This window comes from Octodon degus, unplaced genomic scaffold (assembly GCF_000260255.1).
Source record: "Octodon degus isolate 3935 unplaced genomic scaffold, OctDeg1.0 scaffold00057, whole genome shotgun sequence".
NCBI classification, from domain to species: domain Eukaryota; kingdom Metazoa; phylum Chordata; class Mammalia; order Rodentia; family Octodontidae; genus Octodon; species Octodon degus.
In genome coordinates this window covers 11,985,716-11,994,582 of record NW_004524633.1, presented here as the reverse complement: position 1 = coordinate 11,994,582, position 8,867 = coordinate 11,985,716, and the positions used below count along the sequence as shown (strand labels likewise).

At 34.3% G+C, this 8,867-nt stretch overlaps 1 non-coding gene across 1 annotated transcript; it reads right to left on the bottom strand.

Annotated features, from left to right (window-relative positions):
• Positions 1 to 6,627: 6,627 nt before the first annotated feature.
• On the bottom strand, positions 6,628 to 6,818 carry LOC111817449. The gene has a single exon (XR_002821649.1). It is a non-coding gene; the product is annotated as a U2 spliceosomal RNA (small nuclear RNA).
• Between the last annotated feature and the right edge of the window lie 2,049 nt (positions 6,819 to 8,867).

The window sequence follows — 8,867 nt, the reverse complement described above, 5'->3', positions numbered from 1 at the left end:
AAGAAAATCAGGTTAGATTTGCTGTGGCACTTTAGACCGCAAAAATTACAGCCACAGTATGTAAATATTTAAAGGTAGAAAAGACATTAAATTTTAAGATTCAATCAAATCCATGGCTTCAAGCATCCACTGGGATCTTGAAAAATATTTATTACCTGAGGATATGGAGGGGATGTATTACATGATAGTTCTCTTCTTAACTTTTAAAGTACTTCTACGCTGGCCTATTACGATGGCACAAACGTCTCCAGTGACAGCTTAGGCTTCCCTTTGGTTCACAGCCTCGGCAGCAATTCGTTGTCTTTGGGTAGAGCCACTCTAAGAGCTGTAGCTCGGCGCGGCTTCAGTTTGAGTTTCCCTTAAGTCCAGTGATGTTGACCACGCTTTCATATACCTGGTGATTATTTCTAAGACTTCTTAAAAGCTATGTTTAGATCCCCTGCCCCTTTTATTCCCTGGGTTATTTGATTTCTTATTACTAAGTTATTTTGAATATTAGCCCCTTAAGATCATGTTTGAAAAATATTCTCTCTCATTCTGTAAGCTTTATGTTGATTCTGTTGATTGTTTTACTTTTTGTGAAGCAGTACAGTATCTCATTGTTCTCATCAATGAAGAATCATTTAATTGATAAGGTACAATGTAATGTTAATTGTTTTAATATTAATGTATTTATTTATTCAGTGCAGGATCTTGCTACACAGCTCAGGCTCATAGTGATCTTCCTGTCTCAGCTTCCCCTTTGCAGGGATTATGGGCGTGCTCCACCATGCCTGGTTTCTGTGGCCTTTAGGGAGTCCCCAGGGGCAGGGCCAGCGAGGCGTACAGTACTGGGGATTGAACTCGTGTCCTTGTGCTTGCCTATGTGGGTGGCCCCCAAATTATATTTAAAAACAACTACAAAGTAAAGGCATAAAGATTCTTGCTTCTCAACAACCTACCAATGCTTGCTATTGTCCTTCTGTGTGTACTATTTCAGTAGCCATCCTTGTAAGTGTGGAGTGCTATGTCCTTGTTTAATTCATCTTTCCCACTTTTTCATTGCACTAGTTTTCTTTTAACCATTTTATTTTGAGAATTATTTACATAGTCTATAATAATCGCTTAACAAATACATATGTAATTATGTATAGCATAGATATTATGCAAATATTTTTCTACTTTGTGTTTGTCTTTTAAATGGCTTGATAATGTCCTATAATGAATGATTTCAGATTTTGAATACCAATTTTCTTTTTTCTTCACAAATCTGTGGCTTTGGTAATCTATCTAAGAAACATAATCTAATCTCATGATATTAAGTTTTACTGTCTTTTCTCCTAAGTTTTTTTATTTATTCCACTTATATTTTTGATGTATTTATCATCATCATTATTATTATTAATGTATTTGATTGTTGCAGGAACTCATTCCACAGTTCGGACCCGAGGCGATCCTCTTGCTTTCAGCCTCCCCAAAGATTACAGGTGTGCACCACTTTGCCTGGACTCTGGCTGGTTAGCTTGCCCTACGGGCAGGGCTGGCATGGTATGTGGTGCCTTGGATTGAACCACCACGGTCCCTGAGCTTGCCTAGGCTTAGCTAAGCTTGTCTAAGCAAGGGCTTTAGTCTGCTGAGCTATCTCAGCAGCCCCATTGGTGTCTTTTATTATTTTTTTTCTGCTACCAGGCATCAAACTTGGCACCTTGTACTTCCCAGGCAGATGCTTATGCCACTGAGCTGTATCCCCAGCTATAATTGATGTATTTTTAAATTTCAGTTGTTTCTAAAAATTCATTCATTCATTCATTCATTCATTCATTCATTCATTCATTCATTCATTTGGTACAGGGTTTGCTATGCAGCTCAGACTCGTAATGTTCCTCCTGTCTCAGCACTGGGATTACAGGTGTGCGACACCACACTTGGTCTCCATGGCTGGCTCATTCCCTACCAAGGACAGAAGCCAGGTCCTTCTGCTTGCCAGGCAGGCACTTAGACCACCAAGCTTTCACTCCAGCCCCTTTTGATATATTTTGAGTATGGATAAAGGTAAATATTTTTCAGGACTCTTGAATATACTTTTGATCTTTTTTTATTTATTCTTATTTCAGTTTCATACTGTCTTGATTCCTATGGTTCACAGTAAATTTTCAAATGAAATGTATAAATCCCCAAACTTTACATTTTTCAATTTATTAGCTATTTAAAGTTCTTCAAATTTATATATTACCTTTGGATCAACTTGACAATTGCTGGCCAGAAATCAGCTATTAGAGGTTGCATTTTATCTAAAGATCAATTTATATAAATTGTCATCTAAAATATTTAATATTCTGAAATATCTGTATTATCAGATGCCTTCTATTTACTTAGAGCTTCTTTAACGTCTTCCAATAATATTATAGTCTTCCTAGAATAAAATTTTGTCAGATTTTTATTGCTAAATTTATTCTTTGTTAGATTATCTTTTAATACTATGGTAAATAAAATTATTTTCCTAATTTAATTTTTAAATTGTTTATGAATGCACAGAAATACAGCTTATCAAATTTGTAATCTCCAAATAGATTAATTTTAGAAGCTCTAGTCTCTCTCTCTCTGTCTCTCTCTGTCTCTCTCTCTCTGTCTCTCTCTCTCTCTCTCTCTCTCTTACTTAGGAATAAAGAATAATATGGTTTCAAAGTAGAAATGGAGTTACATCTTTTCCAATTTGGCGTTTTTCATTTCATTTTTTTGATCTAAATAAGCAGTCTGTAATTTCCATTGAAAAGATTACATTTTTGTAACTATTGATGTGATTCTTTTTTTGTTTTTCTGTATTTTACAGAAGGGTCTACAGGGTGTTCGGGGTCTCATTACTAGATCGGACTCATAGTGATCCACCTATTTATAGCCTCCCAAGAGCTAGGATTACAGGCGCGTGCCACCATACCTAGTCTCAATCACCTTCTCAGCACACCCCTGGGGTGGGGCCTGCCCAGCAGACTGGTGGATTGAACCACTGGCCCCTGTGCCTGCTTGCAGGTGCTTTAATCTGCTGAGCTATTGGGCCGGCCCTTGATGTGATTCTTATACATATCATTTACTAATTAAATTATGAATCAACTTTGTATTTAAGTAAATTTTGCATCCTTGGAATAAAAGCTTCTTGATCATGGTGTGCAATCATGTTCATATATTACTGTTCTGTTTGCCAGCATTTTCTTTATTGGGAATTTATTTAAAGCAAATATTATGCTTTAATTTTTCTTCTGTTGTGATATCTGTGTCACATTTTAGTATCAAGGAACAATTTCTATAAAATGAATTGCTGTGTGTATTTGTTCTTTCTTTTTTTTTTTTTTTTTTTTAAGGCTGGGATCAAACTCAGGACCTTATGCTTGCCAGACAGGCACTTATGCTACTGAGCTATCTCCCCAGTCCCTATGTCATGTGTATTTTCTGATTTTATATTTGTAGTTCTTTGTAGAAAAATTGTTACTGATTCTTCTTTGGTATTTGACAGACTTCACTAGTGAATCTTTCTAGTCCTGAAATTTTCTTTCTAAGTTTTAAAATGTAATTTAATGTCTTTAATTGATATATATCTGTTCAGATATTTTATTTCTTTTGAAAATTTGTATCTTTTCAGACATTTGCTCATTTCATCTAAGTTATCTTGTTTTGGTCATAATATTGTTACTGATATTACTTTAAAATCCTTTTTATTTGTGGGAGGACATTATAACACAATCACGTTCATTCCTTATGCTATTGAGTTTAATATCTGCCTTCTTTCTCCCTCCCACTTTAGTCTGTTTTGCCATTTTGTTTGTCTTGTTACAATATAAATTTTTTATGTATTGGTTTCTCTTACCTATTTTATAATTTCTATTTCAGTAGTTTCTGTTATAATTTTATTTATTTATTTATGCACATTTGTAGTACATGCAGCTTAATCATCTTGGGGAGTGGGTACATGAATTTTTAACAGCTTATTTATTTCTTTTTTTTTTTTTTTTGAGTTCCACTTATTCCTTTTTCTTTCTTTTTTTCCCATAATTTTATTGAGAAACAAATATCAATGAGACAGTTTCAAACCAAATTGGTAGGACAGTTTCAATAACTAACACATTGCATACATTCATCTTATTTATTTCTTAATCCCCTTCCTTTTCTCTCCACATCCCTCTGTCTGCTTCTGAATCCTTTCCCTCCACTGTGACTCTTGTTGATATTATGAATCTTGTCTCCTGTTTATTACATGTAGTGTACGCATTCATTGAGGCTGTTAGGTCCCTGGGCATGGCAGTTTCTGTTCTCCTTATTCCCGCTCCTCTTGCCCTCTGTGCCTGTCCTAGGTCTCCTAAGCCCCTCATCACAGGCAGGAGATCTAAGCCTGTGTTTGCGTCTATCCACCCTTTATCACATTCCTTGTCCCTTGCCGTGTTGAAATGAGAGATCCACATGGCACGCAAGCTTCTGTGTCTGATCTATCTCACTGCACACACGTTCTAGGTGCATCACTTTTCCTACCAGTTACTTTTCGAACTATAGTTCTTTTATCCCTTATTTTACAGTGGGAGGACAAATTACTGATTTTCTCTTTTTTTTCACTGATTGATTTTAGTAGTGGAGAGGAAGGCACAAAATTCATATATCCTAGTAAAATGCTCTTACCACTGACCTACACTCCCTGCCTATTATTATTATTATTATTATTATCTTAATTTTATTGTTTTTACTATTACAGGCATTGATAACTATAATTTTCTCTAGCATGCAACAATTTTTCTTATCCCATTATTTATGGAATATTGTATCTTTATTTCTTTTACTCTTGAAATTTTATATTTTTTTCTTGATCATTATTTGCTTCCTTGTTTATCTGGGAATATGCTGTCTGATTTTCACATATATGCACTGACTGTTCAGTGATTTATTCCTGTTATAAATTCTGCTTCATTCCATTTTATCATAAATCGTATACTGTTGTCTTTGATCCTTTTAAAATATTGAAATTTGGCATGGCCTTAGGCAGGCACAGGCACTAGGGTTCACACAAGCCCTGCCCCCAGGCATGCTGAGCTGGCCACCAAGACAGGGTGGTGGGATTACACCTATAATCCTAGAGCTGGGGAAGCTGAAAACAGGAGGATTACTATGAGTTTGAGCTGTGTAGTGAGACCCTGTACCAAATACATAATAAATAAATAAATAGTATTGAGATTTGTTTTATGGCCTGTACGTAGTCTACCCTGAAGAATATGGACAATATTTTGTGTAAACTTGAGAAAAAATTGTATTTTATTATTTTTAGGTAGTTTCCCATTTTTATTAAATATATTTGAGTTAGAGTGGTGTTCATGGTTTTTGTTTTCATTTTCATCTTCTGCCTAATTGTTGCTTAGTTCATTCAGGCTAAGTAGAATTATGTCCAATTATTATAAATTGCCTGATTTCTTCTTGGTTCTGTTAATTCTTTCCTCTTGTATCTTGGGGCACAATTATTATGTGCATGTAGTTGTATAATTATATTATAATTACTTTATATGAATTGTAATATTTATCACTTTGCATGTTCCGCATTAGGTCTATTGAAATTTTAGTCTATTGTTTCATGTATTTGAAGTGGTTTTTTACATGACATATATTTTCCATTTTACTTTCAACCTATTTCCATTTTTGAATGTAATGACTGGACTATATATAAATTGTGTCTTCCTTTTTATTTAGTATTGCAATCTCTGATTTTTGGGTGGCTTTTGAAAGCCATTTTCATTTATTGTTTGTTGATATAGTTTGATATAGATCTACCATTTTACTTTTGCTACTAAATATCTCATGGTCTATTAAATTTTTTTTCTCTTTTTTGTTTTCTTTATTCATTAATTGAACATTTTCTACTGAATAATACTTTGACTTATTTTCAATGTTTTTCTCTATACTGAGTCATTTTCTTAATAGTTATTCTAATGTTCATTATATATAGTTTATCAGAATTTACTGCTTAAGTATGCTGCTTTCATATTTCTACATGCTATAATCCCATATCAATATCATTATACAATATCATTATATAAATTGTGTACAAACACACTAAATAATTTAAGAAAGAAGTGATGAAATAGGCATGTATTAATTTTTATTAATGTCATACTTACATCTATATTTGTGCATGTGTCTATTATTTTGGGTCACCGATTCTCAGGCTGAAAAGTTTTCCTAAATATTTATCTTAAGGCATGTCTTCTAGGAGTGAGTGCTCTTAGTTTTTATTTACTTGAGAAAGTTATTTCTTTGCATTTGTCTTTAAAAATATCTTTGATGGGGGAAGGCAAGGTAGCTTAGTGGAATAAAGAGCCTGCTTAGGTAAGCTTAGGCAAGCACAGGGACTGTAGTTCAATCCCTGGCACTACATGCAGTGCCAGTCCCACTCCCAGGGTGGGCTGAGCCAGACACACACACACACACACACACACACACACACACACATACATGCATATATATTAGAAACAATATATATTATGTATTATATATATAATTTTTGTTGAATGTCAATTTTTTATTGTTGTTTTTTTCCCAGTATTTTGAAAATTCTAACCCTGTGCCTCCTGGTCTATAGTGTTTTTGATGTGAAATTAGTTTCTTTTTTTCTTTTCCCCAAGAGGCTGTACCTTTCCTGGGGTTACTGCAACACCAGGTCGATGCCTGGATTGCACAGAGCAAGCTCCTATCCCATCTCCCAGCTCCAAAAATCTGTCTAATATATAGTCCTCAGCTAGAGAGTGCAGCAGATGTTAAACTAATAAGAACAGATACTACACTTGATCATAGCCAGAAGGCCAAGAAGTGATAAATTTAGGTATTAATTTTATTGGAGTTCCTTTGTATATGACAAATACTTCCCTGTAGCTTTGAAGACTCTCTTCATGTTTGGATTTGTATATTTTTGGTAAATTATACCTGCTATGAAATATTTTTATTTACTTTCTTTGTATTTATCTTCCTTGTAGTTGTTATTTACTTGGTTATTTGCCTATAATTCTAGATTAGTTTAATGAAATTCATTCTTTACTGTGTGAACTCTCTAACATTACTTTTATGATGTGCAGTCTTGCAATTATGCATCATTATATTAGGAACATGGTTCTTTCTCCAGTCTCTGTTTATATGAACATCTCCACTGGTATTATACTCAGCATTAGGGTCCAGATAACATGGGATTATGTGTGTAAGTATTTTTTAAAATTGTTGACAGTACCCTAAGGCAGAAGTCTTTCCACAGTCTGATTAATTAAATTCAGGCATCTTTGCTATGTTAATTTTTAAGGCCAACATTTGAGGTCAATTATGACTTTGAAAATACTCCTTAGTTATTTTTTTCTTTTTTCATTCTGGTAAACTTACTGCGTCGTGGCTAAGAAGGGTTTGAGAGCCGCTCTTAATCATGTGGCAGGAAAATCAGCATTGTTTTGGAGGGTGCCTTTTGTCTTGATATTTCCCATAATCCATTCTAAATGAAGTCAGTTCCTTTAGGGAAAATTTCAGTGTTACTTTACAGTACACACGTCTCTCTGCAGTCTAAATATCTGACTCATTACTTCAGAGCTAAGGATCTGGACAAAAGCTGTATGGCATGATGAATACTCTGTACAAAGAGAAAGTAGGGAGTAGGTAATTTTTGAAAAAGTTGAATTTTTTACAGTTCTTATTGGAATTTAATAGATTTTCTTGAATATATGACTCTTAATTTGCTATCCATTCTTTGAAATTTTTCAGAAACTTTAGTTTTATTTTGTTTTTTAAATATAATTTTTTTTTTATCAATTATGGTTGTTTCCCTGGATAGCTAATCCACAGAGTGTCTCATATTAGTAAACAGAAGTGAAGAATATCAGAGGTTCTAAATTTTCTGAAGAATTCATGCTAAAAAAGCATAACAGAAAACAGAAAGATATAAAATTTCTTTTTTTATTAATAAAACTTTCTGTAAATTGCTTGAATTTTCTGACTGTCCATGACTGTTCCAGCGTAGTTTGTTTTGTTCAGTACTGATAAGTTTTTAATTAATTTCATTGAGAAAGAAATAGCAATGAAATAGTTTCAAAACAGGTTAGCAGAACAGTTACAATAACTAATACATTGCATATTGTCTTCGTAATAGTTATTCATAGTAAAAGATGCAGACATGATATCTTGTCTACATACAATTAGTACCAATCTTTCCTTTCACTGAACTAAGAGAAAGTAGCTGTATATCTATCCAAACTCTTATATATATATATGGTTTTTTTCACTGCAAAATGGTCCTTCATTGATATCCCTTGCTGGTATAGTTTTGTCAGAGTTGGGTATTCCTTTGCCATTTCAAAATTGCAGGTGTATAAACTCAGCAAAAAAAATCCAAGAGAGTCCAGTTGTCCATAATAGTAGTGCGTTATCCACAGAACTAGAAATGGCAGAAGTTGTTGACTTGAGCCTTTTACAGCTCAGCATTTTAATATGGATTTACTTTTTTTTTTTTCCAGAACCAGGAAATAAACTCAGGCCTTGCGCTTGCCAGGCAAGCGCTTACTCTACTGAGCCATCTCCCCGGCTCATGACTTTACTTTTTACATCTCATTGTATTGCATTATTAACGCAGGCAAAGACTTCTAAACCAACTAGACTGCCTAAGAAAGTGTAATGGCAAAGATCTCAGGATCGATTCACATTTTGCCTTTGCATAGGGCATCTATTCATGGTACTATCTGAATATTGAAGGTTAGGTAGGAATCATTCAGGAGAAATTGGGGGTTAAGTAGGGGAAGAGAAAGAAGAGGAAAAAGAGAATGAGCACTGGAGGGAAAGGCAGGAATAACAGTACGTCAGAGACAGCACATGGGGCCAGCCCAATAGCTCAG